Here is a 6227-nt window from a genome sequence, read left to right as displayed (position 1 = left end):
TGCCTAGGGCTTTTCTCGCAGCTGAAGGAGAATTTAGCCCAGCATTTCACCTTGAGCCAGCAAAAACGTTCTTCCTACGTTCAGTAAGTTCCATATGTGAGATTAGTCTTGATGTTGAACAATCCCTGTTGATTTTCCCTTGATGTTAAGGCAACTCTGCAGCAAAATGCAATTAAGTCCATGATTACTTTCTAGAATGAGATACCAGGTCCCAGGTTTCCTTTTTGAAATGTGCAAAATATATTCTCCTAACCCCTTCCTCAACAGGCCTTGCCTAGCCCTTCGAGGGACTTGGGGGACTGCCCTATGGCAGGCTGGCTGCCCAGGGCCTGAGGTCCCCCAGCCCGGTGCCGTCTGTGGATTGCCCTGGTGGAGAGTAGGAGCCTGATGATCGGCAGATGGGAAGCACTCTTTAGAACGAGGATTCATTCTTCCCCGAACTGGCTTTCCTCTAAAAGAATGCAGTTGCTGAAATAGGAAAGAGAATTGTGTTTTCCACCTCCTCATCCCTGATTCAAATCTAGCCCCAGCTGACAGTGAGCAGGAGCCATTAGCACGCCAAAACAGCCATGTCCTGCATGAAGCGAGCTTGGTGACTCCTGGGCCAGTTTGTAATGCACAGATGGTAAAATAATCCCACTGCCCTGCTTGCCAGCTTTGTTTGCTGCCTGCCTGCGAAAGGCCAGAGAATGACTAGGGACTGCATTACCCCTTCCACCTCTTGGAGACGGACCGGCGGGCAGTATGGGGAAAGCTGCATGTACTAAAGCATGTGGCTTTACCACGCGTCAGCGAGTTGACTCATGGACCCAGGCAGACGGCTGACACCCCTGGAGCTCCCAGCTCTTCGCTCCTCCCTTCCCCTGAACATCTCCACCTCACAGCAGAAACATCTGCACTGTACGTGAAGCAGCCCCTGGCCGCCTACGGTGTTACAGCCTGGCAGATTAAAATCAACTGGGGCCGATTCCGGGTCCCCCCATACATCAGGATGTACAGTAGCGGTTCAGGGGTTGATCTGCCTGTAGTTCAGCTGTCTTTGCTGTGGCTGGGGGCAGAGGGACAGCTGGGACAGCAACTGCTTTAGCAATCCAACTTTAATCTGCCTGCCTCCATGAGTCAGCACCCTCCGAGTGCATCTGTCTCCAGCACCGCAGCAGGACATGCATGCCGGAGTAGCATAGCCTTGCTTTAAAAACCAGACGACTCGGAGGGAAGAGCAGGCTCAAGTAAGCTGTTAAGCAATCTCTAATGACACAAAGTGACACAGCTCCAGCTTTGCATGGATTGAGTAAGGAGTCATAAGATGAGGAGAGATGTTCATTTAAACATAGCTGGTTCAGTGACTCCCCAGCTGCAACAGCTTACCAGGAACAGGAGGAATATGAGCACCTGGGCCAGCCCAAGGAGGAGAAATGCATCCTAGCATCACCTTTTCCTTGCAATTAATGCATTTGCCTGATGCAAGCACTGTAAAGAATTGCAGCCCTTTCTTGTATGCATGCTTTGTGCTGGCTGAGTGGCAGAGCTTTGTGACAGATACTCTGGAGCTTTGGATGTGCCTGCACTGTGTGCCAGATGCAGAGCGAAATGCTTGGGTACCCCTCCCCTGGCCCAGACAGGACAGAGCAAAGTCCCCTTGAGGGCTTGGGCATTGATCCTTCTCACTTGCAAGGGAGTTGACTTGGTGCTTCCTTGCTCCCTACTTTTTTACCAGTGGCAAACTTAGCCTGTGACACCCCACCTGTGCCACAGTTAGCTTTTTGGATCCAAAAAGCATCCAGGAGGGTAATTTGATTTTTTAGGTACACATTGGTTAAACTTGGAAATTTGTGTAAAATAAATACATAGTAATTTCCCTATTGCTCCGGTTTGGAAGGAAAAATTGCCTTACTGAACTCAGGATCCAGAAGTGTTTGCTAGCTCATTCGTTATGGTTGGGAGCAGCTACACATATTGGTTGTGTGCATCTGTACCAGCCAGAACTTCACCTGTAATCCAGTAGATTAATTTGGTTTACCTGAGCCAGTTAGTAAGAGAGGAAGACCATGATAGAGCGAGGTGTGCTGGGAAGATGGAGTTGGAGGGTTAAAATTACTGAAGTAAATTACCCTGCAGTCATGGCTGTAAATGCTCTTTGTATTGTAAACATCTCTCTGTGCTTGGACCTGGTGAAAATGTAAAAGGATTTGAGGTTCTGTTCACTTGCTGCTCCTTATGTGAGTGCATTTACATCCGCTATACCCTCTACAGGGCTCTCCTCCCTTGACAGCACCTGGCTAAACACCACCCGTAAAACTGGCCGGGGCCAGCCAAAAACGCCCGCTACCATTCAACGAAACCCCTACCCCTCTCCCAGCCCTTCAGCTCCTGTTTGGTTTATGGCAATTGCATATGCAAGGCTTTGTCCTTCCAAATCTGTCTGCTTTGCCCTCCTTTAAGTGAGATTCAGGGGAAGCAAACTGTCTCATTGGTATGGGTGGAGCTCTGCCACACGTCGCATCAATTCATAGATTTTTAAAGCCAGAAGGGACCGTTATGTTCCTCTCTCCTGACCTCCTGCATAACACAGCCCATTAAATGCCACCCTGTTGGTGCGGTGACTTGCGGTTGAATTAGAGCACCTCTGGTAGGAAGACACCTGGCCTTGATTTAAAGGCTCGGAGTGACAGACAGATTCACCCCAGGCCTCGAGAAGTTTGTCGCAGGGGTTAATTCCCCTCCCGCCGGGAGTTTGTCTCGCTTCACTTTCACATCATTAAATCTGGTTTTACCTTTGAGATGGATGAAAGATGCCTCTCCTGCCCCTTTGTGTTCTCTGGGGGTGAAGAGATGATGGAGAAGTGACATTCTCCAAGGGCACATCAGAGAACGTGGGTCCAAGCCCCTGATCTGACCACAATCGCTGGGCCTGGGGACTTTTGTCCTCTGGCTGCAGCCACGTCCCCCCACTGCAGCTCTGAGGGAGAATGTCTCTTCTTGCCCTTAGAGAATGCCTGCCAAAGCCTCATGTAACCTCCCGTTTTTCCCCCTACCAATACCGCTTCTTGCAAGTTAATGAATTTTTTCCTCTGTCGAAAATGTAACTGATCACCAGACTTTTTTATTAAGCATACTGGGATGAGACCAGCCCACTCTAACTCCCCCTTGCCCCACAGGGCTCTTCTGCAAAGGCAAAAGGTGGCGGCTGTTGCATTCCCTGGACTAGCGGGGTCCACACAAGCTCGCTCTTTTATGTTCCCTTTTTGAATTTCACCAAAAAGGGGTATTTGCAATATCTGGTCATGTTGTTACTCAGTGTATAATTTAGATGTCTTTGTCAAAAAAAAAGAAATAAATTAAAATTTAGTAGAAAGACGACTCGTGTTTGGGGTGATCCCTTTTATTCGACAGGCTCATTTTCCCCAACAGTCAGTTGAGGACTGCATCTTCCTGAGGAGTCAGTCTGTGAAGCTGCTCTTCCACCGCTCCCCTCTGTCTCCCCATCAGAGACAGTTGCTGGTACTAGAAGTGGTCAACACTGTTGGAAGAAGCCCTTTCCCTTTGGATTTTCACATGTCCAAAACTATCAGAAAAGCCAGCCAGCGAGAAAGGCAGACTTTGGGAGGATCTTCTTGTGTCAAGAATCATTTAATAGGGTAAAAAAAATGCATGTCATGAAACACATTCCCCACTGACCTGGCAGGAAAAGGGAAGGGGAAAAAGAAAAGCAACAAATGATTTGGGTTTGGTTCAGTGAAGTGGGGTTTGGAGGGGGTTTCAAGGGAGGGAAGTGAATTCTGGGGTTGTTTCTTTCCAACTAATTTGACTCATTACTGTTCCTGCACCACTGGGATGGGCCAAAAAGCAAGAAACTGTAAGAGCTCTTTTAAGTGTCAGCTCCCTCCCTGCACAGCCAGGATGCCTGGAAGGCTGTCAGAGCCGCTGGAAAAAAACATTATAGGTGGTCACACTTAATTTCTTTTCTCTTTTTTTTTTAAGGCACGCTTTATACCGAGTCCTGGTATTTTTTCAGCAAAGTAGGAAATAGTTTTTCATCTTGTTTGCCTAATGGATTGGATGTGAAAAATATTTCTCTGGCAAGTGAACACCCTGAGAGTTGTTTGACTTGTCACGATGTTATGTATCGGCCCCTGCGGCCTGCTGCCCCTGAAGCTGCCGCGCTTCCCCTCTCCTGTTGCTGTTTACGGTGGGACATGCTATAATTTATGGTGAGGCTGCGTGTGACCTTGCATGCATCTGCTCGAGCGAACCGCAGCTCCCTTCCCCGCACAAGCCCCGCTTTACATTCACATGATGAATTTAGTGCTCCCGAAAGGACAGGGAACCGAGTGGACTGGATGTGGGGAGGGGAAAAAAAGAAAATAATAATAATAATCCACAGCCTGAAGGAGAAATAAACACTGAGATTTTTGTTCCTCTTTGACCAGTATTTCCCTGTTGTTTATGGCCTCGCACCCCCTGGCCGACTGCCTTTATCAGAGCAGAGAAATCGTCTGGGGCCACGAAGCCAGAGATGTCAGCCTTTGCCTTCTCGCTGCGTGAGCATCCTCCAGCCCTGCCGTGCTCTGCTGGGGCACGTGTCGGCGAGGGGCAGCCGGACCGATGGCTGTGGCAGTGCTCCAGCCGCGTTGCCCACCCACCCGGGCACCCACCCAGGCGCTGCACCGAAGCTTTTTAAATTTTCTTTTATTTTGTTTTGTTTAAGTGCAAACAAGCTTGCACCGCAGCCTTGTGATTGGCTCCTGGCTAAATTGCAGCTTTGGGCTCAGTTGGCTGAATTTGGGCTTGTTGGATTTTTTTATTGCAATCTGTTCACTTATTTCCCTTCCCAGCGCCGACTGGAAGCAAAACTCCTGTAAAGCTGCAGTCGGGCTGCGCCTGTGCTGGGGGATGCCGTCAAAGGCTTGCTGGGAGCAGCACGGGGTGGGGGGTGGGGTGTGCCCCCTCTACATTTCCTATTTAGCTGGCTGACCGAGATGAATATCTATATCTTTTTTAACGGGAAAAGGGGAAAAAAATAAATAAAGTCCCAGTTGGAAGAGGAAGGGTTTGAAGGAGCCCTTCTGCTTGGAACGTGCCATGACCGCGCAGCTCTGAGCCGCAGCCCTACATGCAGCACGGCCGGGCAGCCAAACACGGCCCCGAATAAATAATCCTGCGAGGAAGGGAAGCTGTCAGGTAGGTGAGGGCCCAAGACTGAGCTGCATTAGGAGCTGGCAGGAACGCCCTGCAAATAAATCATCCAGATGAGAGGTATTTTTAAATAGAAGTTGTCCTTGCTGCTTGGCTTTGCAACCTTTATTTTGTGCTACCAATGGGTGCCGAAGCCTCCAAGCTTTAATGATTTTCTGGCTGGCGGAGGAAAGCCAGCAGGGGCTTGGGGTGCCAAGGGGGACACTGCTGGGGAGACCAGGTCCCCCCCCCATGCTGAGACCATTGCCCGTGGGCTGGGGACACCGTGCGGTCCCCAGCCCGCGACAGCTGGGTCCTGACCGACCAGGCAAAGCCCGGTGTCTTGGGGTGGCCGAGCCAGCTGTCCTGCCCTGGCTCCGTCACCCTCCCTGATGTCAGACAAGGGGATCTGTATGTATTTTGAGTTCATTTTTATAGCCGTCACCTGTGAGGCCAGCGCCAGGCAGGGATAACAGAGGGGGCCACGCCGTGGGGGTGGGGGGCCGGGACGGTGGCATGGGCATGGAGAGCTGGTCTGGGGGAATGGAGAAACTGAGGCACAGCAAGCTCTCTGCACCTGGGGGCAGCGCTTGGTTCTGGGACCAGGCAGGGGGCCGTGGCCGTGGCTTGTGGCCCCTTTTGGAGCCGGGGAAGAAGCTGCAGCTCTCGCAGCCCCGTGGGGGCTGGGGGGGATGCTGAATCGGGTGCATTCAGCGCGGCACAGCTGGTGCGGGCTGTGGGGCGGGGGGGCCACAGTTGCTCCTGACACTTTTGCCTCTGAATGTGATGATAAACTCCCTTTCCCGATTAGCGCTGATCCCTCTGCCTCCAAAACAGTTGGCCCTAATGAACATACGGCCCAACAGCTGTAAGCGGTTATACATATGCATGGATATATATATTTATCCCCCCCCAGCCCATCCATATATACTGGAGATCACAGCTGTTGCTATTCTTCCTTGCAATGCAGATCAGACACTCTCTCTCTTTGGAGTCTTACTTGACCTATTTTGCAGGCGCAAGATTTTTTGTGATGATGATTTCCCCAGTTG

The sequence above is a fragment of the Accipiter gentilis genome, chromosome 9, assembly GCF_929443795.1.
Source record: "Accipiter gentilis chromosome 9, bAccGen1.1, whole genome shotgun sequence".
NCBI classification, from domain to species: domain Eukaryota; kingdom Metazoa; phylum Chordata; class Aves; order Accipitriformes; family Accipitridae; genus Astur; species Astur gentilis.
The sequence above is the reverse complement of the archived record's forward strand: the minus strand, read 5'-3'. Positions refer to the sequence as shown.